Source organism: Mastigoproctus giganteus, chromosome 3 (assembly GCF_048544385.1).
Source record: "Mastigoproctus giganteus isolate SK-2022 chromosome 3, ASM4854438v1, whole genome shotgun sequence".
NCBI lineage: Eukaryota > Metazoa > Arthropoda > Arachnida > Uropygi > Thelyphonidae > Mastigoproctus > Mastigoproctus giganteus.
In genome coordinates, this window is record NC_143577.1 from 227023806 (window position 1) to 227050538 (window position 26733).

At 38.8% G+C, this 26733-nt stretch overlaps 1 long non-coding RNA gene across 2 annotated transcripts in view; it reads left to right on the plus strand.

Moving 5' to 3' along the window:
• Positions 1-11970: 11970 nt before the first annotated feature.
• LOC150088803 (uncharacterized) overlaps positions 11971-26733 on the plus strand; it is a 31384-nt gene continuing 16621 nt past the window's right edge. Inside the window, exon 1 of one of the 2 annotated variants that reach the window (XR_016546801.1) lies at positions 11971-12471. This is a non-coding gene — a long non-coding RNA (uncharacterized LOC150088803). The remainder of the gene's footprint in view (positions 12472-26733) is intronic. The other variant, XR_016546800.1, reaches the window with a different exon arrangement.

A 26733-nucleotide genomic window follows, 5' to 3' on the forward strand; every position in this document is an offset into this window, starting at 1 on the left:
TGGCAATTGTTTATCTGGATATCCAGTCTGCATTCGACAGTATAGACATCCAGCCCCTCCTGCAACTTTGTGAGGATGGATACCAGATAAAAGGCAATATACTGGAATTCTTGAAGTCGCTACTTACGACCAGGGTCCTTCACTTGACTGTGAATAAAAAATCTTTCACAAGGAAAGTTTGTGTAGGTGTACCCCAGGGCGGAGTTCTCTCAGGGCTCCTCTTTACGGCTGCCATCCACCCATTCCTGTGTCAGCAAACAGAATTTATCAGTTATGCAGACGACTTGAAGCTCCTCTATCGGATCAACGGGACCGCCCGACCTGATTCTGTTTCTGGAAACATTATCAACAGCCTCAAGAATCTGATTACATACTTGGCACAGTTCTCTCTTAAGATAAATCCAAAAAAATCTGCACAAATGGTATTTTCCCTCAAATCAAACCCAACGCAACTAAACCTGGAAATCCACGGAACCCCCATCACACCAGTCATCAAGCACAAAGATCTCGGCGTTATATTCGACCCTAAACTCAGTTTCAAACACCATGTTGCAGACATTCACAACAAGGTCTGCAGAGCAAGATGGCTTGCCAAACAACACCTCCTTCATGTCACAGAGCCTGAGTACACGATCCAATACATATACCGGTTTCTGCAGCCAGTCATCACCTACGGGTCAGAAATCTGGGCGTCGGCAACGAAAACCACGCTAAAAACCATTGCATCTGATGAGTACTGACTTCTTCGGTGGGTCCTCTTCAAGCATAAACTGCCACCACTCATACATACTTCAGATATCACCCAACTTCTGAATTACAGAAAAGTCTCCAAACGGATATTTGCCCTCCGCTTGCTTGTGACAATTAAAATGATAGCGGGTGAAGTCAATACGCCAAATTTTTGGCAGATGTGCAATTGGAGGATCCCACTAAAACCCTTAAGAGCCCTCCCCTCTCTGCAGTCTGTGGCGTGGAGGCTCAGAATAGGGGATAGATTCCTGCCCATGGAGATGCTCCACAATGTCCAGGAGATGGATGTGGACTACAAAAAGTTCATAGAGGACAAATCGTATAGAAGACGCATCATCAGGGACCAGCTTTCGTCTTCAACCGAGTGACTGCCATCCTCTTTTCATCGCTTTTCATGTGTCTTCATTTCACATGTTAATATTAATTTTATATGTAAAATATGTAATTATACGTTTTATGTCCTAATATATGTTTTAAGTAATTTTTCCTGTATAAGTTATTTAATGTTAAACCCCTAGCATTGTCGCTGTTGTGGGTATTATTGCATCAGGCAATCATGTAACCAATCACTGCCTGCAATAAAGATATATATATATATAAAAAGGCCCATAAAAATTTCTCCGTCATTGACTGGAGTCCGAATTCAGGTCTTTTTTTTCACCCACTGTGGAGAGGATGGGGATCCTAGCAACCGTTGTCAATAACACACCATAAGAAAGCTATATCTATTCTATTTACCTCCAGTGCTTAATAGCAGCCTATTAAAACACTTTCAATTTTTTCTTTTAAATTTTGTGCGTGTATTTGCCGATGGAACTTCATGAAAAATAAATGAATAACAAAAGTGTGGAGCAGAAAATGAAAAGAAAAGCTGGAAGTCAAAAAGATCGGATACCAACGGTTTCTATGGGAACCAAGCACCAATCTTGTTACTAACTTCATAAGATAACTGTTGTCGCTTATTTCTAGCTGGTCCCATTACACCGGCAAAAGTATGCTCAGTGGAATTTTATCTACTTCTCTCTCAAACAGTTGCTAGTAATTCGCAAAACTTATCTTAAAACGCAAAGAAAGAGTACGATCATTAGTCTTCTTTATCTTGCTGCGAGAGGCCACTAGAGTGTTTACCAAGAGCATTGCAGCCTCCATGAATCCGCAGATATGCAGATATCAGAGGGGGAAGGCCTCAGTGGGCAAGTCTCTCTCTTTCTCTTCCTCCCTCTCTCTCCTCGGTGTGCTCTTCCTTGTGTGATTTAACCAAAGTACGGAAACAAATAATAAGAAAAAATCAACCTACCCTCAGGACGCCGAAGACGAATGAATACATTAAAAGAATTAAGACTGTCTTTTCTTCTGATTGTTTTGATGTTTGTATGAATTCTAAATGAGAGGCTCAGTTGGCACTCTCCATGCTAAATTACTTCCCAGCCTCAACTCGGAAAAGTTTATGCGGAAGACTTCGGCATGTAAACGAAAATTACGGTGAAAAAAATTTACGGTTAAAAAAATTTATGCTTTAAATTGGAACCAACATTAAGAGATGTTTAATTAAATTTAAACACATTCTGTGCTTTAAATTGAAACCAACATTAATTATGGGATGTTTAATTACACTTATTCTGTGTAACTGTGGTTATTTTTAAAATATTTTTCATGATTCTCGCGTTCAGGTTTCTTAATATCTATTTTCGATCTCTGCAGTCGGTTATTGGTTTTTTTTTGCACGTGCAGAGGAGCGTACCCGCGGTGTCGTCTTCTAGTTTGTCTTTCTTACTATTTCTCTCCGGTGTAACCTTTCCAGATGTGCTTTTTCTTCTATCTCAATGGTGCCTTTATCATCTCCAAAGGCATCTTTTCACACCATCTTTTCTCTTGATATGCCATGTTACCGTTCGCCATGTCGAACACATATGACAAAAAGAGATATCGCCTTCAGCATCAGTCTTGTCACTATTAAAACCTATCTATCTCTGCCACTGACCTGCCTTCGTTCTATTTAGAACAAGAAAGAAAAACATGGCGCAGACTCATAACCTTGCTGTCAGCTGTCAATTTTCCGATTAGCCGTGTTTCAAACTTAGGATTATTTAATATCATTTTGCCATTTATTCGAATTAATAATCTACCTCAAGTAGCTTGTAAAGAGGAAAACAAGAAAGAATCAGTAAGATCTTAGTATTTCTTTTATAAAGGGTTATAGAAAAATAGAAAAAATGTTATCCAAAGTTCGTTGTTGTAACGGAAATAGAGTGATCCAATGTGAATACAAGATGGATAAATCATTGATGAACAGAATGGAAAGGCTTGTAGAAGAGCTAGACTGAATGAATGAAAATCAAATTCTTCTAAGATTAAGTTTGCTATGCCCTCTGTGACGAGATTGTTTTCATAATGGATAGCTGAACTGGCAAAGTAAGAACATATCTGTTTCCACAAACCAGTTGACTACAGAAGAAATCAAAGCCCTCGTGTACGGTTGATAGAATTGCTGTTCTCCACCCCACCTGGTGGAAAAGACCTGAGTTCATGTCCTGTCGATGAAGAGAGGAATTTTTATGGATGTTTCAGAACGTGGGCCGAGTTAGTCGGTCTCAGGCGAAGATAGTATGGTTTGTTTCTCACCGAAACTCATATTTTTCATCCAGAAAACAGAAAATCAACCTGAGAACACTCGCAATTTATTAATAGAACTGAAATGGACTTGGGCAGGACACATAGCTCTAAGACATGATCACAGATGGACTAAGAAAATAGCAGAACGGTACCCAAGAGGAGCTAAAGGAAAACCTGGAAGGCATCAACGGAGATGGAGAGATGAAATTCAAGGGTTTGTGGGCAGTAAATGGATGGCCATTGCACAAAACAGAATATTGCTGGAGAGGCCCTTTATCCTGCAGTGGATTTAAAATAGCTGATGATGATAATAATACACGGGACAAAGGTCATATTGCTCTATGTATAAATCTGTAAATTGGGTGTGTTCTGTGGTCGGTTTGCCGTTTGCTGGATGAAAAGCCCGAGGGGAGAAACACTATCTGCCCTTGCCTGAGACCGACTAACTCGGCCAGTTGTGAAAAGGCACATAAAAATTCCTCACGTCACTGACGGGATTCGAACTCAGGTCTTTTCCACCCAGTGTGGGGAGAACAGCGAGTCTACCAACTGTGGTGCTCACTGGGGGTCTGGAAGTGATGCTAAAGTTTAAAGCCTGACACGTGGTGCTTGAGTATGACACGTGACCAAATATTAAGGAAAGGGCAGCGTCTAAAGCTTATAATACTTCGAAATTGGTTGTAGATGATCAAACGAATACTGGTGAGACAGTTTTTAAGGAAAATTTAATTTTTGTACGATGGTACTTGTAAAGAACACGTAGATTGTCAAGATGTAAATTAATAGAAACAAGTCTTTTCACAGGGAGAACAAAAGCGAAGTTTGTAATTACTCCGGGCGACATTTTTCAAAACAGGAGAAGCACTTTCGAGGTTGGGATAATTAGAATCAATGCATAACCCCCCATTGTTTATCGACTCTCTTTCCAGCTCGCTTTCGATTCTTTTCTTTAAAATAAAGACAGCTTTTAATTAAATAACAAAGAAAGAGCATCTTTTGACACAGAAAGGGGTGTTACACTATTATATATGAGCGGACTTGCGGAGTATCCGAAATAATTATATTTTTCAAGTTATGCCCGCTGGATTGCGCTCGGTGGAACGGAGATGATAGTGTTGTCGTAAGCAAGATGCGGTGCTTCGGAATGTCTCCGAAATTCCAGATGTATTTGTGTGGAATGCGTTTTAGAAAGACTTGTCATAAGCAAATATTCTGGGAGTATAGAAACGCGAGAGCGGGCCAACAGAACGCTGCTTTCGGCGCATAAAAAAGTCTTTTGGAATGCCGCATATTAAAGATTATGAAATATTTCTTATGAGGAGTTTCGGCTTTACGCCTTTTCCCGACATTTGTTACAAACATCTTAAGATTTGTTTAATTTGCAATGACATCTTATAGCCATACAGGAGAATTTTTCAAAAATGTGCTCTAATATTTTATTTTTAACTAAGAAGTGAAAAAGGGAATAAGGGGACATTTTTTTAATTTTTAGTCTAGTAATTATTAAAAATTTTTCCAACATTTTTAGAAAAGTTGATTACTTTTGAAAAGATGCAGATAAATGGCATTTTAGGATTCTTCGATTTTTAGTTAAAAAATTGATTGATTTTTTTTTTCTTTTTATGATTAATAAAGTTTAGAAGTAAATAACAATCTTAATTTCATATTAACTAATAATCTATAAAAGAATTGTTTTTGCTTCACTGCGCATGCGTAAACGTAATGTTACTCAACACTTTTGTAATGTACTTTACTTATTTCCTTCTAGATTTTAATAACAATGTTAATATATATTAATATATTTTAAGAAATATATCAATACAATTGAAATAATTAATAATTCATAATATAATAATTAATTTATTATTATTTATTAATAAACGAATAATTTATTTCCTTCTAGATTTTAATGACAATTGAAATATAACACGTATTTCGCGTTTCTGTTGCGATTAATATACTAACCAAATATTAATAATTCACTATTTATATATTTAATAAACTGATAACAAAAAATCAAGTCCAAATACAGCAATGAATTTGTACGCGCGAACCGAGAACATTTCTTTTCTGCGCATGCGCCGTTCATTCCTCCAATCAGCGCACGTTAACAAACATAATAGCCAGTGAGTGGTTCACGTACAATATATGATTTATGGATAGACTATGTATTAAAAAGTACGTATTAAAAAATAAAATTTTAATTTCAAATTCAGTTTAACCCCCACCGAGAATCAAATTTCTGGGGTACTTGGGAAGATTAGGCTGGAAAAGAGTTTTTATTTGGATGGGATGGAGCAAATATGTCGTAATGAGAGTTGACAGAATATCAGTGTCCCGGAGAGTTCCTTTAAGTCTGGAGACTCTTATTGTCATCAACCAAGTGACAGATGACATCACAAGGATTGACTTCTTCAAATGACCACAGCCTTCTGGGGTCCTTGCTGCGATCTCTTCAGTGACCACTTTTTGAGTGCCTCTTTGCCAACTAACATCTGAATAACGATGTCTGTTCCATGCCAGCCGACTGTGTTTCGAGACTCGTTAAAGAGAGGAAGACAGAATGGATGGAAAATAGGAAATATTTATCGGAGGGAGTGAAGAGAAAAGTTATGGTCACAGATTATGAAAATTTAATCCATAATTTCAGTTTTATATATTCTTGATTTTTCTGTCTTGAAGGTGCGCTATTTAAAAGATAAGAAATAGTTAAGGGTAGACAGAAAAGAAGACAGAATGAAAACAGGGAGAGACGAGCAAGAGAGGAGGACAAAGAGAGATAGAAGGGAAATAGAAAAGTCTCTCTTTCTCCCTCCTCCTTTCTGAGAGAAGAGGGAGAGAAAAATGATGGGGAAAAAAAAGAAGAGAAACATGCAGAGTAAGAGCGAGAAGAGAAAAGGACAAAGAGGGAACAAGAAAGATAAAAAAAAGGCCAGAGAGAGAGAAATCGAAAGAAAAGAGGAAGGAGAGAGAGAGAGAGAGAGAGAGAGAGAGAGAGAGAGAGGGAGAGAGAGAGAGAGAGAGTTGTTGTTGTTGTTATTAGGAGCATTATCAACTAAGGCCATATTGCTCCAGGGATATGCGGTGGTCATTCCCTGACCTTTCCGCAACCTCCATATTTGGTGGTCACGGGCTCGAACCCCGGTCTAATCAACAAGCGAGAGAGAGAGAATGGGGAGGGAAACAGTCAGAGAAAGAGAAAATAAACAATAAGAATCAAAGAGAGAAAGAAAAGAAAAGAAAAACAAACAGAGGGAGAGGAGAATAGGCCAGAGCGAGCAAAAGAAAGAGAAAAGGACAGAGAAAAAGAATAGATAGAAAGAAAAGAAAAAGAGGACAGAGAAAAAGAAAAGAGGAAAAGGACAGAGAGGAAGAAAAGAGGTACATTTAGAGTAAGAGAGAGAGAGAGAGAGAGAGAAAATAAAGACCAAAAAGAGAGAAAGAAAGATAATAGAAAAGGCCAGAGAGAGAGAGAGAAAGGAAGAGATTTAAAGAGAAGCTGAAAGACTGCAGAGAGAGAGAGAGAGAGAGAGAGAGAGAGAGAGGAGGGAGGGAAGAGAAAAAGGCAGAAAAGAAAAGAGAAAAAGTTAGAGAAACAGAGAGAAAAGTACATTGAAAAAGGAAACAGAAACAAAGAAAAGAGAGAGAGAGAGAGAGAGAGAGAGAGAGAGAGAGAGAGAGAGAGAGAGAGAGAGAGAGAGAGAAGCAAGAAAAGAGAAAAAGACAGAGAGAGAGAGAAATAGAGAGGAAAATGATAGAGAGAAATAAAGAGAACAGTGAAGGACAGAGAGAGAAAGATGTGGGAAACGGTCAGAGAAAGAGAAAAAAAGAAAAAATTAGAGAAAGAGAAGGAAATAAAAAATTAGAGAAAGAGAAAAATAAAAAAATAGAGAAAGATAAGGGATAAAGGATGGAGAGAAATAAAGAGAACAGTAAAGGACAGTGAGAGAATGAGGAGAGAAACAGTCAAAGAAAGGGAAGAGAAGAGAAACAGTAAAAAATAGAAGAGAGAAAGAAAAGAAAAGAGAAACAAACAGAGTAAGATGGAGAGAAAAATAAGAGAAGAGAAAACAGCAGAGAGAGAAAGAGGACGGAGAAAAAGAAAACAGGTAGATTCAGAGTAAGTGAGAGAAGAGAAAATATCAAAAAGAGAGAAAGAAAGGCAAAAAAAAGCTTAGAGAGCGAGACAGAGAAATAAAGAGAAGTGAAAAGGACAAAGAGATGCAGAAACAGTCAGAGTAAGAGAGCGAGGCGAAAAGAACATTGAGAAAGAGAAGAGAGAAGCAGAAATGAAACAGTCATTGATAGAGAAGAGAAAAGTCAGAGAGGGAGAGAAGGAAAGAGAGCAGGAGAGGTAAGAAGGGTGGTATCAGGGAGAGAGAGAGAGAGAGAGAGGAGCTAAGCATAAATTGATTATTGATGGAACATCTTCTTCTGAGCATGCGCAAGTGCGAAAAAAGACAATGCGCCCCCCCCCCCCCCATGAATATAACGCATTTTGTGTCCGAATGAATGAATTGGGGGTCGTCACTTCTTCACTGCGCACTCGACAGCCCCTTAATTAATCAAAACGTGTCGCCGAACTAATTAATCTTTCCGAGTGTAAACTTCCAAAATTTCCCGACCAACAAATCCGCCAGTTAATTTACGAGACACCATCGCTCACGAAAGGTCATCCTCGCCAAAACGTCCGTAATAACACGCGAAAGAGCGCGCGTGAAAAAGAGAAAAACACACACCGAGTCGGGATTGTGCGGCGGCGGCGACCGATGCTTTTCGGATGGAAAACTAACGCGCATCGTATCAATGACAAAAATAGCGTTTGATCCTTCGCGAACCGTGCGCCCGGCGTACGACACCTACATCTGTTACCAAGGCGATGCTCACGAGGCGTAAACATTGTTCAAAACAGTGTGAATCGCAGCTACGCAAAAAAAAAAAAAACACGGGGGTGTAGGGGGGGCAGTCGTGCCTTTTGCTTATCGTCGCTATCTTAATATACTCCGACGCCGGCTTAAATTTGCGCACGTGTTTCGAGATGAACGAAACCGAGAGTTACGGCGTGTCTCATTGCGCCGTTTACTCTCGGCCAATTAAAATTTAAAAACAGTGCCCGGCCGGACGAACGGACGAAGCGTTAAAAGGGAGCTTCTTCCGTCCAAGTAATCATACGCAACGCCACACTAATAAATTACGCGCGATGTCGTTCGAATCACAGAAATTGCAAAATGGCGCAAAATTGGAAACAGCTGCTCGGATGAAAATATTAAATTAAGAGATGGGGGGAGGGGAGAATTATCTGCAAAACAACGTACAAATACAGGGTTTGATCGCAAAGTTCGGTGAATGATCTTACGAGTGAACAGTAGCTAAAAGAAAAACGTCATCGCCGAGATCAAAAACTGCCCAAAGACCAAACGTTTGGCTACTTCACCACGACAATGCGCCGTGCCATACGTCATTCTCCATTCCCCAAATTTCGACCGACAAAAGCATTCCCCTCATTCCTCACCTACCTTATTCTGCTGATTTGGCACCATCCGAATTTTGACTATTCCCATAATTTAAATCGGTGGCGGACACGATAAAATAAGAGTGTGAAAAAGGAAATCATATCGAAGAATATTAACAATGGAAACAATTATCATCGAATAAAATTGCCCATTATTTTTTTGCAACATTCACCAGACTTTTTAATCAAACCTTGCAAATAATAAATAAACAAATAAATTTTCTGTGTATACTCCGGGATGACCAAGTGGTTAAAGGAGTTCACAAAACAGAGAGAATACAAGAAACAGCGCTGTATTTAGCAGTCACGGGTTTTTGAACCCAGCTCACTCAAGTCACGTGTACTTATGCACCCTCCTTAGCGTGATATTGTTAAGGAGGGTGCATAATCACAGAAATTATAAAATGGTAGAAAATTGGAAACAGCTACTTGGATGAAAATATTAAATTAAGAGATGGGAGAAAAAAAAATTGTCTGTGAAACAACGTACAAAGACAGAGTGTGATCAAAAAGTTGAGTCAACAGTAGCTGAAAGATTGCGACAGCAAAATTTGAGCATGCGCGCATTAAGTTTTAACTTGTTACGGGTCACATTTACCAACAACATCATCGCCAAGATCAAAAATAACCCGAAAGAAAGACCAAACGTTTGGCTACTTCACCACAACAACGCGCCATGTCACATCATTCTCCATCCGCCAATTTTCGACCAACAAAAGCATTCCCCTTCATCCTCACCCTCCTTATTCTGCTGATTTGGCACCATCGGACTTTTGGCTATTTCTAGAATGCTTAAATCGGTGGCAGACGATTCAAAACGTCTCTGAGAAAGGAGATCATATCGAAGAATGCTTTCAACGAAAACATTTAATAAATTATTTTCTTTTGCAACGTTCACCGAACTTTTTAATCAAACCTTCTAAATTAATTATAATCGCGTAAAATGTAAACTTTACGCTGCCAGTCAGCGAGGTTTAGCGTCACCAATTTAGGGACTGCTTCCGATTTATTTTTAAAACTTCCTGGCACCTTTGGGGATGACTGTAAGGAAGACAGACAGTTCTCTCCAGTGATCGACATTTATCCAAGATAAATAATTCTATCATTGCAAAAACTGATTGATTACCTTTCTCCGAAATATATTTACTTTGTGTCTCTCTTCGAAAGGGCTCTCCTTCTCAGATAAAGGACTAAATTGAATCTGGAGAGAAAAAGAATTTTTCACTGAACCGACATCGCGGTAAATGTGTTTTGATTTTTTTTTCTTGGACCATATGTGAAAGGCAATCAAATTTATTGTCTACACTTTCCCTCAACTCCCCAGTCCACGTGATTTACGATATTCAATTGGTCGCACGCTTTACCAAATCTCTCAAAGAGGAAATTGTATTTGAGGTCGCTGACAGCTGACTACAAATTGGAAGGAGCAAAGAATATTCGGGAAAAGACAAGAAAATAATTACCCTCCACGAGGGGGGTGCGCACCTGAAAATGTTTAAAATATGACACCGGATTTAAGAGGATCTATTCATCAACATCCGCAGAGCATCGATACATATTAACTTCACCAAAAACCAATCTTAAAATTTGGTTTTGTTAATAACGAAGAAGAAACCAATCATGGTTGTTTCTAAAGGGAGGGGGGAATTGTAATTACAAGGGGACAATGGAGAAACTACCGCTGTCCCTAAAATGACGTCCCTGTTTACTTTTAACTACCCCCTTTTTAAAAACTACATTAATCAAAGAATTCGTGGATATTTCGATCGATATTTCTCTTTTAATGGAAAACATCCTTCGACTGGATTTCAGACTACAACATTCGAGATGGCAAATAATTAATCATTTTCTGATCATATAACTAATCACGCTACTTCTATTCAATCTCTTTCTATCTATCTATTGATCCTTCTATTCGATTAAACTATGGCTTCATCTCTTAGAGTCAACACTGGGTTCGAAAACGGTTTTCCTTTTAAATCGAGCAGTTCTAACTCAGACCTCTGTTAACGCTAATTACGTTGCTTATTAAAAGATTTATTTTTGCTTTTAATTTAAACTAATGCGTGGTGACAAAGGTTAACATCTCTAAGAAACCTTTGCACTGCCCCCATCCACGCCTCATCTGTTTCTCATGATGCTCCCATTGTAGCAAATGGATCTGCCAGATGGTCCGATCTCATCATTTCTCTCAGCCTAACACGAGAAGGGTCTTCTTCTTCCTCTTCCCAACATACAAAAAAAGACCACTGGGATGGATGGTACAAAGTAGACATGAATTCCATAGCGCGCGGACAGTACACGCAAACAACGCACGACATATATGGGGGGGTTCCTAACCTCTAAGAACATCCCATAAACTTTTAGTGTTCAAAATCGCTTCGATCACTGTCCAAAGATTAATCATCCTCGTGGCAGTGTTTATCACTCCACGAAGAAGGCTATCTCTAGATCAAAATTACTAACATTATCGTACACTGCATGCAAAAAATAATAGAAACACTCCACAAATCTCTGACCTGAGTTAGGTTACTCTCAGGTAAATTGGTAGGCAACTAAGGACGTGAGACGAAAATTGTGGGTATTCTGAAGATTTTCGTGCTTTCTATCTTTAATCCTGAGCAGATTAATCACCAGAGGGCAGTAAATATCGGAAATTTCCAATAAACCATTTAATTATCGATAGTAGATAAATGACATTCGATTTAAATGATAAACTATAAATATAATTATTTTTAGTGATTAATTACTTAATAAAACATTATTTTTATTCATTTCAAAGACGGATTGATCGACAGAACCCACCTTTTAGCAATTATAACAAACAGGCACACTTCAACATTTTCCAGATCAACAATAAATTAACAATTCCAATACAAACCAGCTACGTTAAGGTACCATAAATTATGACCATTTATAAGGGCAAAGATGACTACGCTTTCTCTCTCTCTCTCTCTCTCTCTCTTGTCTCTCCACAAAGCATGCCAAAAGCAAAATCGATCAATTAACCCACAACCGCTTCGAAGAGTATCATTGCTGCCGCGAGAGGGCGCCCGGGTCGTTTCTTCTGGCTGTTTCGTTACAATGAAGTGGTAAAAGGCGGAAGTTTGTCGGTCAAGATGCAGTAACCCACAGATTCTCCGGTTTGATTTCGTTTCCCTGCGCTTATTTCACCATGGATCCATGGTTAAGGGGTTACACCCCCGGAAGATGAACTGTCACCGATAAAATGGCGTTCATATACCAAGCCTTGTCCATACAACGAATGCCAAGTGGTAGCTTTGTTAGTGAGGAGAAGGCGAGTCTTCTTCGTGTATCCAAATATACACACAAACATGCTCTCCCGGGCCACACGATGCGAAGACAAACGCGCCATTCACGTGGTCTGCTCTGAAACTCGAATGCTTTGAGGACTTCCTGTTCCCTCCCTCAGGACGGCTACGCTTTCTGACTCTATATGGATAAGAAGTTAAATGATATTCTGGAAAATGACTGTTGCCATAGATACGAAACTGATGTAGCTGGAAGATGCAGTTTGTCGTGTATGAGAGGATGGAAGAGTCCTACTTGCCATCTGCACAGAAATAGCACTGTAAGTAAGTCCTCTTCTCATTTTATTTTATGACTTAAAGCGTGTTAAGAAATATTAAAACCAGTTGGCAATTATGTCCAGTGGCCATTGCGAAAATAAACTGTTTTTAACTTTTGTTTATGCTTTATATTAAGATATTTTCATTAGACACTCTATCCCATCTAGTTTTTAAACAGGACCATTTTATAATAAGCATACAGATGTAGGTTTAGAAATAATCACGTTGAAACATGTTGAGACATGTTTTATTGCGGCAATATTTTTTAAACTGTCGAGGGCAGTCATCTGGGAGTGATTGCTTTCTTTGAAGAACCTAAAAGAAAACTTTCTAAATTTTATTCTTAAAAAATAAATAAATAAACGAATAAGAAATCGTGCTGCGAAAAAAAAAAAAGGGATTTTTTCTTATTATTTTCAGTTCCATTTTTCCACGATAACCCTGAACTTCAAACATGATCAATTGAACATTACGCTTCATGATTTTAATGTACTCTGAATTTTTTCATGCTTATTTCTATTAAGTGCATGATTTGGTTATGTTAATTCGCTATTAACATTAATAATAAGACAATATTTCTTAAATGTTTAAAATTTCATAATCTCTTGCATGATTGTTTTTAAAATAAATTAATAAAAAGATTTCTTTATTGTTACAATTCCATTCGTTTTTGCATGATTTCTATTTTGACTTATAGTCCGTGATCTAAGTGCACGAAGGTTTAACCTTTTCGCGTGATCATTATTTTTAATCTAGGGATGCACGTGATCATATAAACATAATCTCGTGCATGATTACGTTTGCATAAACATGCAATTTTTGATATTTTCTATTCTTACTTTTATTAGGTACAATAACTGGTTAACGCGAATTTACTTTTTAAGTTAAAAATAATAAATCTTCAATATTCAAAATTTTTTGCACGATTTATAATTTTTACTCGCATCTCTTTTCATGTGTTCCACGCAAAATTACATTTAATTTTGCAATAATTATTTATTATTAAATAATAATATTTAATATTCTTAACACAAGAATTCCTTAGGGAAGGGGATGGTAGATGTTTATAAAACTCTAACAGGAAGTTAAATCATTGTGTTAAGTGAGAGAAAAGTGGAAGATAAATTGTTAAAACTAAACATGAAAAGGCGCCTGGGGTGGATGGGATCTATCTAATTATATTAAGGAGGGCAGCAAAGGAGGTAAACAAACCCTTGGTCATAATTATGTGAGCATCCTTGGATTCAGGGGAGGTCTTCGCGGTCTGGAGATGTGCGAATCCATCTCCAGGACAAATCGTAGTTAAGTGAAATTGATATACAAAGGAGGACTACCTTACTCATCTAGATGTATAAAACCGAGGCTGTTACCCTAACTGTAATGTTATTGCTGAAAAAAATTGCTTGCATTGCCAGTTATGTTGTATTGCTCTCCTAGCATGAGACTTTTGCAGAAAATTTTACCTGAATTTTAGAAAACCAGATAGGGTTTTCATATTTTAAGTGTGAACGACATGCGATTGTTGCTGACATGATCCAGAGTTCATAAACATTGGAGCTGTGTCCATTTTGAAGAACGAAGAAAAAGAGACAATTGTATTTCCAAAGGAGTCCAGATAGATCGGTACCAAAAAGTCTTCTACAGTAGGTACCATCCAGAAGATCTTTGAACTTCCCCAATCAAACTTGTTCTAAAGATTAACGAGCTGTTTAAAGGGAAATCCATTGTTTGTTTTGTTTACGACCTTTTCTCCGAGTTTAGTATCTCCAATGACATCGTAAGTTATTCGAAAATAAAATATTTTTAAAATTCGTTTGTATTTAAATGTATTTAGAATGCGTGCTGACAACAGTTTGGCTACCCTGTTTGGCCACATTATTAGGACCATGAACTAATAGCATTAGACACCATTCCTTATACGTACCCTTGAGTTCAGTACAAGTCCTCCATTTTGAGAACAAAGAGAAAATACCTAAAAAGGAGAAGTGTCTGTTGTGGTCTTTGAAATGGACATTTACAACTTCTTGGAGATCTTGAAAACTTAAAAATCAATGCTTATACATGTGTTTCTTCAGATTTCTTAGAGGTAATAATCACTGGACTCCAAGTCTGGACTGTAGGGTGGGTGGTTTAACTCCTGACTTAGGCAACTAGGCAATCTGTCAGATCAGCAATTGCATTATGGTACATGTGTGCAGGAGCATTGTCATAAAGGCGCATGACAACTAGTATCAATTTCCACCTTCTCTGATTGCTCTGAATGTTTATGAAAAGGTACGAGCAGTCTTTCAACCTAGAACTGACCTTTGACATGGCCAAGTGTTCATAAAGGAAGGACAATACCGTCCCTCCTTTATGTCTGAGTCTTCAGTTTTTTGTCACATGTCTAGCGTTGTTGTTTCCATTGATCGTCCAGATGCTGTTCCAATAATCACAGCAGTTATTGATGTTGACAGCATAGAAACTGCCACGTCCTGGAACAGGGACAGGTTCTGTGCTGGTTTCTCCAATCTGTGGTCGATTTTCTGTTTGCTGGACAAAAAACCTGAGTTTTTGGGATCAAAACCATGCCGCCCTCGCCTGAGACCGACTAACTGAACCATTGTGAAAAAGTTCCATAAAAATTCCTCACGTCATCAATAGATTCGAACTCAGGTATTTGGAAGCCCATGTGTTCATTATACATCCTGGGGAGCAGAAACCCAGGAGTTACTTATAAGTTAGGGGGAGGAGTTAAAAGTTGGCTAGAGAGAAAAAGACTTAAGGGGCTACGATTCATTCCCACATGAAATTTTCAACGCAGTATAAACAGGCAACTAGGAAAGTACCTGGTGTTCTGTCTATGGCATATGGGACCTTCCCAAGTTGGGAAAAGATTGCAATTGTTTATTTATATAAGACGGTGGTGAGACTGCATTTAGAATGTTGTGTTCGGGTCTGGAGTACACCCTTGAAGAAAGACCTAGAGCTTCTAGAAAGGGTTAAAACAAAGGCAACCGGATTGATGAGGAGTTACTAATTGATGTCGAAAATTAATATGACAGAGAAGGTGTGTACTACATAGTTTGGTAACTGCACATTTTGGGGAGATATGATAAAGGTTTATGAGGCTTCGAAGGGAGTCAATAAAATGTACGAGAGAAGTACAGGAGTGGACAAAATAATAGAAACACCTGATATGAAAGCAGTAGTTTTTGTAATGGCTCTACAACGTGTTTATAAACATGTAGTGATAATTTTGTTGTTTCTTGTAATAGCGCCGTGAAGGAAAGAGGATAAAAGCTCGTTAGTGATAGCAATGCTAGAAAGAGGATGCAACAGTATAAGGAGCACAAAAACTGGACACCTGATAATGGGAAACATGCCATTTTTTCAGAAGAATCATCATCCATACTTTTTCCAACATCGGGAAGCGTTTACATTTGGAAGCGCATCATCCTGACTGTCTTGTGCCAATCGTCAAACATGGTGGAGGATCAACAGTGGCTTGGGCACCAAACTCTTGGTATTCTTTAGATGCTATCGCCATCCTGAAAGAGCGAATTAATGCCACTGAGATTACCTTGATATTCTGAATGACTAGGTTCGTCCCATGTGCAAACGTTGTTTCCCACAAACGATGCCATTTTTCAAGATGATGCTCCAATATGTTCAGTCTTGGTTTGAGGAGCATGAAACTGAGGACAAGCATCTCCCACAGCTAGCCTTAAACGTTATTGAGCTACTGTGGGCATATTTAGAGAGGAGAGGGAAGCAGATTTGCTCAACCTTCATCGCTCAAGGAGCTTGAAACGTTCCTCCATGAAGAATGGTCCAATATTCTTCTTAAGAACAGTTCAAGATTTATTTGAATCTATTCCATGTAGAATACCAAGCTGTTTTAAAAGCAAAGAGCAGCTCAACGCCATATTAGTGCAAACTTGTAACTCTTATCAGAGGCGTTTCCATTATTTTGTCTATCCCCTGTATATTCTCACTGGCAGAATGGAAAAGAGCAGGGCACGCAAATATAAAATTTTGGGGAGTAACAGAAAGTGGATCTCATGAAGTTCACTTTCGGGCAGCGTGTTATAGATGGTTGGGATGAAATGCAGCAGTGGTCGAGGTTGATAATTTGGTAACGTTTATAACGGGCCTCATATCCTTAGTTGCATTGGCACTTAAAGCAAGCAATGAAATAAGCTGATTAGAGTAAATTTTTAATATTGAGTACGACACTCCCATATGTATCAGTAGCTATTCCGACTTCCGTATCTGCATAATCGACATCTTCAGTTTTCTCTTGATGTCCCATGGTGCTGTCAGCAATACTGTGATGGTCACAGGCAACTCCCAGTACTGGTTCATGATTCTAGAAGAACTCCACCAGTTTCTTGGGCAGTTCGTGATTCTCCAGAGCTGAAGCTCCTTGTGCTGGCAATTCTATCTTCTACAGACCTTGGACGGGACTTGGACTCCTTGAACGGGACTTAGACACCTTAACCTGGACCTTGAATTGTCTCCCACCCTGCATTTGTGCAATGCAGAGGCAGAGTGGTTTGTAATTATCCAAATTAACTAGCGGTGTTGCCAAAGTTTTGACAGCTACCGCTTCATACAATAAATAAAATAAAAAACCTTTTGGGGGGCATTTTCTACGAATGTTTAGTATGTACACGTTGTAATCTTGGTGCATTCATCATGCAAATCTGTAACTATATCTCTGCTTGAACAAGGATGCCTTGTTCCAGCTCCCAATTACTGTTTCAAAAAACTCAAAAAGTGCGTTCCATTGAATCAGAACATCTGGAATTAGCGGCTACTTTTCAAGGGTGAGGTGTCCAAATACATGTTGGAAGATAATGTATATGAAAGGTTTGAGAAAATGTTTGCGCTTTTTCACTTCATTAACATGTACAATCATGTCATGTTCGAAGTCCCTGCCATTGTAGTAACGTATAAGTTATTTAAGCAAACAAAAGAAATTTGCCATTATTCATCCGAAGTCCAGTGACGAGAGCTGTCACGTGAACTGAAAGATATGGATTTTCTTTCAAGGATCCGCTGGATGACTACCATCAATCAATAACAACTCATTCAGATTTGCTAAAACTTTTCGGAAAATGTTAAGTGGCTTCCAATAGCTGTCCAGGCTCAAATAGTTCCAGCAGCACGCACAGCAACACTTTAAGAGAGAAGCAGGCCTCGGTGTCATCAATCTTGTCACAATTACCCCATAAGAAGTCTTAATTCATTTACAACTCTCGTCATGCTGCTGCTGCTATCGTAATTTCCCATTATATTGGGTTTTAGCCAGAAATGTTTAGAAAGTCCTTTTAGTTTCAATAAAACCAATTCTGGCTCGAACCCAAAATGTTGAAATCAGTTGCCTACCACGAAAGCAAAGCTGTTACCTCTGCAATTATCAGAGATTTAGAACTTTTCGCAAGTTGTGATATTTCACGAGTAAATGAGCAGGATGAAAAACAAGAAACATTTGGACAGTGTTCATCTTGTTAAACGATCAAAGAGCGAATAATGAAACATTGCCAGTGTAATTATAGCTGATTAATGATAGTATATTTGGGCTTTCCTCAACACCTACACAAAAATTATCGTTTCATTCATGACAGTGTTGAAATTTGAGGTTAATTGGTTTGGAGTTGCCAACATCAAACTAAAAGTTTTGAATTAATTGGTCTAAAATGAACAACAAGATCTACGGTTTGTATATGGCCAAGTTGGTATTAAGAAAACAGAATAGAGGGACCAGTGCGATCCTTGTCTTATTACAGTACTATAGTCTTAAAAATACTTCTTTTCACTTGGTTCAGTTCTCTCAATTTGAGTCAGTTTCGCTTTTTCAACGAGTTCTACCGGTATTGCACAAGTCGCAACTTACAAGTCCCAGAGGAGAAGTATTATTTGTTTCAAAGACTGTATTAGCATTAGCATTAGCATTAATAGAAACACATAAAGCAAGAAAGCAAGCTTACACGGCATCAGCCAAAACAAAAACAAAAAAACTTCCCATTACACCTTTCCATTCGCTCCAGAAGTTCGTCCAGTTCTTCCTTGAATTTATTTAAGCTATCGACTTCCACAACGACTGATGGAAGTTTGTTCCAGCAATCAACCACACACTGGCTAATGACAAATTTCCGCACATCTGTCGTTCATTCAAATTGAGGAAAAGAGTTCTATAACTGTCAATTTGAATCTATTCAATTTCCTCAATTTGAATCTATGTCCCCTCAGGCGATTAGTCGAGACAAGACGAAAAATCCCATCAGTATTGAGCATGCTCAAACCATTCAAGGCATTATACGCCTCAATCAGATCACCTCTCAGGTGCCTGGACTCCAGACACTGTGATTTGCAAAACTTAAGCCTTTCTTCGTAATAGCAATCCTTAGTTCTTCTCACCAGTCTTGTTGTCTTTCTGTGTATTCGTTCTAACAACTCTATATCCTTCCTAAAATGAGGCCTCCAGACCTGTATACAGTACTCAAGGTGTGGCCTGACATTGCCTTATACAAGGGAATAATCACCTCCTTGTCCCTGCTAGAAAGATTCCTGTATATCATTGGCAATACCCCTTTAACGGACAGTCTGTCTACACTACTCTGCAAACTCATATCTGACTGTACAATTATTCACAAGTCTTTTTCATTCTGTACCGCCCTGAGTGTAATACTATACAGTTGGTGCGTTACTCTGAGGTTTCTTTTATCCATGTGCAGTATTCACATTTGTCAATGTGAAACTTCAGTTACCACCTCTCAGTCCACCTGCTGAACTTTTCTAGATACTGTTGCAGTAGCGTACTGCAACAGGATCATTACTGTCATTAACAACACGACCAAACTTCGTATCGTCTGCAAACTTGGACATTAAGCCTGATATACCTTCATCAATATCATCGTCTGCGCGGGTAGCACAGTGGTATCGTCACCGTCCTCCCCACACCGGGTGGAAAAGGCCCAGGTTCGAATCCCATCGATGACGCGAGGAACTTTAATGGGCTTTTTTTCCTCTGTGGCTGAGTTAGTCGGTCTCAGGTGTAGATAGCAAGGTTTTTTCCTCAGAATCTGGAGGTTTTCGTCCAGCAAAACAGACAAATCGACCAGAGAATACACGCAATTAACAGATATAAGACATACAGCACGGCACGTAAATTTCATTATTCAGGTGGCCTTAAAATAGAAATAATAGTTTGGGTTTTTTTTTTCATCAATATCACTGATAAGCACAAAAAACAACAATGGGTTCACACGAAACCCTGAGGGACTCCACTAATAACATTAGTCTACGAAGAGCAGCACCCATTGATTACCACTCTCTGCCTTCTCCTACTCAACCACCCTTTAATCCCTTGTAGCAACTTGCCCTTAATATCATTCTGCTCCAATTTGTACAATAGTCTTCCATGCACAACAGTGTCAAAAGCTTTCCTGAAATCCAAATATATGATATCAAAATTATTTCTTGCATCCAGTTCCTTTGTAACCACATCATAATATCCTATCAAATTTGTCGGACAAGACGTTCCCTTAACAAACCCATGCTGTGTCTGAATTATTGCTGCAGTCTTGTCTAGATGATCCTGCAATGCATCTTTAACCAGTGACTCCATTATTTTACAAGGAACAGAAGTTAAACTAACTGGTCTGTAATTACTAGTGTCACCCTTCGATCCCCCTTTGTGAATTTGAGATACATTTTAGCATCTCCAGTCCTTAAGGACTTTCCCCGAGTCCAAGGATGCTTTCATAATTATGGCTAAGAGTTTGCTTAGTTCCTTTGCCGCCTCCTTTAATATAACTGGATAGATCCCATCCACCTCAGGTGTCTTTCTTATATTTAACTTCAGCAATTCCACTTCCACTCTCCTCTCCGTTATTAGAAAACCTTTTAGCTTCTTGTTAGAGTTTAATAAGCTTTTGTCCTCCACTTCCTACAGAATTCCTCATGTGTGAATGTAGATGCGAAATACTCATTCAGTTTGTCAGCTACCTGAGCAGGATCATCAACAGTTTAATCATCAATATTAAGTGGACCAATCTGATTCTTTCCCTTCCTTCTAGAGTTTACAGAAGTAAAGAACGCTTTGCTGTTTTTCTTTGCATCCTTTGCCAAAGATTTCTCGTAACCTGCCTTCGCTTGCCTAACCTCCTTTATAACTTGATTACATTGTATTCCTCACTATATTGGTAAACTGAGTTTAGAAATACGTCCTGTAAGAACTAAAAGTGTCGTATCATTTTTTTTTACAAATTAATGGAGTTATCTGAGTGAAAATTGCGTGTTTTCCATTCTCAGAAAAATCCAATTTTCATCCAGCAAAACAAACTTCAACAGGACACAGAATTTGTTGAATCATTCGGCTTGAGGTTGCTTTAGCAAGAACCGATTTAAACATTTAGTAGTTTCCTACAGTTTGTAAATAAGTAATAATTATAGTATTCAAAATATATTTCTCTTAAATAGAGAGGTGGATGTAGGTTTTCGTATGTATTTCAACTAAACTGAGCTTTCAAGTTGACAACATCAGCCAACGATTTTGAATTAAATGCAGTACGTAACGCGGTTCGTGGAGTCCATAGATCCATCCTTCCAGGTGTCGACGATGTAGTTTGTGACAATTTAATGGTGTGGGTCTGTTTTTGCGATACACATGGATCCCCTTGACACCAATGGAAAAACATTTAGCTCCGTAGGAAGCCCTTTGGATGGGTTCTTCTAACAGAACTGTTTCCAAGGATATGAGAATGAATTTAGGCTAAAGGGAAGATCTATTCGCTATTTTGGGGTGTCTGATAAAGTGGTCACTCAGTGTAACACTCTCGTGTTCTCCTGAAACTTTTACAAAGACATCCATGCCCCTTGCTCCTTCCAGAGGTCGAGCTATTAGTGAGTTATCCGACAGGGGAATAACTCACTGGCCAATAAAATTATTTCTTGTATCAATGTCCAATACAAGCAACACAATAAAGGACATCTCTTTTCTTAGATGATTCAAGTTAATCCCAATGCAATGGCGAATGCAATCATCAGATGAAAAAAAAATCAGTTTCCCTTCCTTCATTGATGAAGAGATCGGGCTGGGGACAAATTAATCCGGACAGCACAAAGCCTCTGATTGTGGAATCAGTCTTTGAGTGGTAAAAACAAAGCCTTTGTAATCTTCACAATAATCCATGCAATTAGGGAAAGAAAAAAAAGCAGTTCAGAGAAACTAACTAAGTAGCGATTACGGCCAATCTCTTCCTGGTGTGCACCCGTAATTGTTTTTGGTAGAAACATTTCTAGTGGAAATAAATTGTCCGAAAAGATAGGGACAAAATAATTGATATTTAGGTACATGCAGCAGAAATTGGATGAAGAGGTTTCTAATATTTTTTGAGGGTAGTGTAGATGCTCCAAAAGTCAATTTTGTGTATCTGTACATCAATGTTTTGGGGGTTATTCAACACTGTCATCCATTTAGAAGTCGTTTATCAGTATTAACCTTTGAACTCTCGCGAGTATGTTTCTTTAAACTCAGAAGACGTAGCCTCCAAGGGCTGTCTCATATTCAGGTGATTACACTCGCCCTTCATAGTTTGACGTAGCCTCCAAGGCCTAGTCGTGTCATATTCGGGTGATTACACTCACCCCCCGAACTTTTTGTAAAGTATATTAAGAAAAAACGAACGCGGAACCTGGAACCCTTTTTTGTCGAGTTCCAGCATACCATGCAATCAAAGTGGAACTCTCTTTTGAAAATTGTCTAACCAAGGGATGAAAGAAAAAAACTGCATCACATCCCATCCCACCCGACCCCATCCTCTTCCTCTGCGCTGAATGATATAAAGCTATATCGATCGGGAAATTGAAAATTGATTTTTACAGAGCTGGTCTCCTAGTTTGTCTTGGGTTGTTTTTATATCTGTAAATAGTCTTGGGATAGACTGAAAAGAAAGTGCAGATATTTCGACCTCGGCCTGGTAGTTCTTTGAACTCATGGAGAAATAATGAACGATAGAAAGAAAGAGTGGGATACGAGATGGGATTTTTTTTTCCTTCCCACGAGAAACCAATGCTGGATTTATTTAATCAACTTCAGAACGGGTGGCATGCAAAAGTGAAAGATATAAAAAAGGGTAAACAAAATCCAAGAATGCTTCGTATCTCCAGGGAGCTCTGATCTCTTTGAAAATGCCACAGTTTTGTTTCTGAGCACTGTAGGGAGAGTACGAAAACATAATGTCTCATATGAATACAAGGAAAGTTTAAAGATTCTCCCCTGAAGCAACTCCTTCCATATGTGACTAAACAAACAACCAGTACTGAATAAAAAAATCAAAAAAGATTAATGTGACGTAATCCGTGTTGACGCAATAATACTATATATTACATCATCTTTCAAAAATAAGAAATGGAGGAAATATTCAATGTTAAATAACTACATTTTTCTAAGCACCTTTATGAGCTACAGTTAGAGTTGTACTGGAAAGGTGTAGTTCTGTTACCCTAATAATCAAAAATACTCCAGAACACCCCAATAAAAAATTAAATTCTAAAATAAGAAAGAAACGCTCATCCTCACATAAAAGGATTTTTTAATGAAAACTTCAAACACAAAAGGTACTCTGCTCGACAAAATTAACAGAATAAAATGTTATCATGATTATTCTACCATCTTCCAGAGCCACACATTATGCAAATTATTCATGCCTGTAAAAATTCGGGTTGCTCAGTGGGATAGCCAGTCATCGGGATGGCAGGTCATCGCGGTTTAGATGATTCTTTGAGATGGTGACCCGTTGGACGACTTTAAGCCAGGCAGTCGCTGGAGGAGGTGGCATGTTGGCTTAATGTATCACGCAATGTCGTCTCGGCACTATGGAAGCAGTTTCAGGAGACGGGAACCATTGCAATAAGAGCTTGCCAAGGTAGCCCGAAGGCTATCAATCAGAACAAACCGCTATATGACTCTAACAGCAAGACGAAACCCTACGATGACCTGTCATCAACTGTTTCTTGATGTTGCTGCGCCACAGTTGAAAACATTTCCAATCCGACTATTTTAAGAAGGCTCACTTCAAATGGGCCATTAGCCAGTGGTTTGTATCCCATTAACCCCAAACCACTGAAAACTCGTCGAAACTGGTACCATAAACGTGTGACTTGGAGCCATGACAAATGAGGTACCGTTTGGTTCTCTGATGAGTACCGTTTAAGCCTACAAACAGACTCTAGACATTATTTCATCTGGCAATGAGGAATGAGGTACAACCCCTCTAACAACAGATCCTCGAACCCTATCTGCGACTTTTTAGGGGTGCAGTTGGCCTAGATTTTCTTTTCATGCACGACAACGCCACTGCATATAGAGCTCAAGTGGCGGAGCAATCTCTTGAAACTGAAGATATCCAATGACTGCCTTGGCCAGCACGATCATCGCACTTAATATCCGATCAAATATGTGTGGGACACCCTTGGGCATCACATACACGATGACAGCCAACTCCTCGGTCACTCGGTGAGCTAAGGTCTGCGCTAGTGCAAGAATGGGATTTGTTGTCACAGACACCCTTGTATCGAGCATGGTTCACCGCTGTCAGGACTGTTTAGCCGTTGAAGGGAATCATAAGTCGTACTGATGTCATGTGACTATATTTTCGAGCATCTTGCATCAATTTCTGTAATGTGGACTGTTTGGTAATTGCTATACAATTCATATAAATGTTCCTCCTACCTCTCCAAAGTTTCTCGCTGTCTTCTCATTTCATTGCCATTCTATGGTACACCACCACACCAAATTTTGCCTCGCTTCATCGAAAGTTGCACGTTTTCTACGTGTTCCATTTTGTCGAGCAGTGTATTAGAACCTCTGGAACTTAATACGGTGAGTGGGTTGAAAGTTGAGAAGACTGAAGGTGCGTGTTGACATTAGACTTGAGTTTCTGCAGAATGTAATTTTCAGGAAATAGATGAAGGGTGGTTGTTCCAGAAAGCTGAAATTCAAGGAATAAAAGAGTAAGAAGAAAGTAGGTTCTGTGAGTTTGATGTTGTACAGTAAGTGAATGCTGATTGTTAGCGGCACATGTTCGGATTGGTTTGAAAAAGAGAGGGAATTACAGAAGAACAGTGCCCATGGAAGTATCCATAGAAAGGCATGAAGCAGAAACAGAATGTCTATGAGACAGAGTGGAGAGATTTTGTAAGAGACCGGCCATTAATTTATCTGATTGGCCTCTTTTGAATGGGTCTACAAGCCTGAGAGAGATTATGGAGGTATCGCCCTAGATGTAGGAACAATATTCCATGGTAGGACGGATTTGAGATTTGACCAGAGTGAACAGTTGTTTGGAAGAAAAGTAGCGCCGAGAACAAAACAGAAAATCCAGTTTTTCAGATGCATAAAAAGCAATATTTGTGATGTGCTTATGCCAAGAAAGATTATACGTCAGGATAATCTCTAATATAGATTAATGTGATCCTGTCTAGAGATCTGAGTGTCGTTGAAGATAAGCGCGGGAGCAGAATATCTTGCAAAATCCTTTTTGCGAGATATAAGATAAGAGTGAGTTTTAGAAGTATTGAAATCAACTGAGTTATCTTTGTTCCCCGGAAGAATTACCTAAAGATCAGCATTTAAGGTATTGGTAGTGGATATTCGAGAAGTTGTAGCTGTTTGTGCAGAGTAAGATTTCTTAAAGTGGAAGGTGATATCATCATCAAAATTATGGATAGGATTTCCATTCAGTAGAGATTCACTAATGTACAAGGGGTGAAGAGTGGGAGAAAGAACTGAAGCTTGATGGAACACCAGCACTAGTGGAGAAGTTACAAAACAGAGCGCCATCTTCCATCATCCGCAGCAAGCAGTCAAAGAGTAGACTAGATACCCAATTACAAAAAAAACAGTGGGACATCCATAAGGTGGAAGCTCGTTTAAAAGACCTTTGTGCCAAACACGATCAAAAGTCTTTGAACTGTCAAGAGCAACTGCTTGAGTTCACCAAACGTTTCCATAGAATTTTCATTGATGGGTAACATAAGCCAGATATCACTAGTGGATCGACACTGACAGAATCCCTATTGGCGATCATTGATCAGATGGCTTGACCAGATAATAGAATATTCTGCATATCCTTGTAATTTATATCTAAGAAGCACCAAAACACAGCCACTCTATCAATCTCTCAGAAAACAGCTTTTAACTTCGACTTCCTTTCCCCATATTTCTCAGAGGGAAAAGTCACAACTAAAGGGAAGTCCCCAACATCTATTAATGTGGTGTATAACCCTACATCCTTTTCATTTAATAAAATTAAATATAAAGAACAAATCACATTATTGAAACAGAAAATATATTTCTTTTCCAGCATATTACACCACATAATATCAAATCCATTCTCTAATACCCTTGGCCATCCTTACCACTTATTGGTTATCCACTCAGCACTTTTATTCTCTCTCTCTCTCTCTCTCTCTCTCTCTCTCTTTCTGCCTGCTACTACTTTCCAACATTGCGAAGAGTTCTACTTCATTTCTACCTATCCCAAGGGATTTATTTGTTTCCATTTATTTAATTGGCATCTTAACGCCTTTCCACAGTGTAGCTCCATTTCCTCTTCCAGCACTTGCTTTCAATAGGTACGCTTTTACCTAGATGACATTTTTCTTTAGAGGCGCGCGGTAGTGCAGTAGAATAAACAGAAGAAGCAGTACTTAACACAGAAAAGACTTTGATCGATCGGAAATTAATACCACGAAGAAAGGAATTGCATCTTCCATCTAATGAAAAATTAGGCTTAACAAATTGAAACACGTCCATGAATCAACTTAATGCAAAGAGGCTATTTTTGGAACGCTCTCGAGCGAACTTAATAAAATGTATGACATTCAACTTGGAGCTTGTAGACCTCATTGCCTAAATAGTGACAAATAGAAAAGTCGAAATCTATGAAAAATGGGAAGGAAGCGACTTGATAACATTGAGGAATGCGAATCTGTGTCCTTAAAGCTCTCAGTGACCTACTTTCCGCATCATTACCTTTCTTTTGGAGAAGCATCCGCTAAACGAACGAATTTCTTCGATTACTCCACGTTCGAGTATTCAAACAGGGAGACCTTTCCACGGCGGCGAACCTCAACTGTATCGTGTTGTACTAAAGGTCAAGAGAACATTATGATTTGTGGATATTGATGTACGTAATTTGTATTCGCTCGTGTGGGCGTGTGGCTTCTGAAGAGTCTAATTATTTTTGGTAAACAAAAATAACAGTGTTAAAGAGT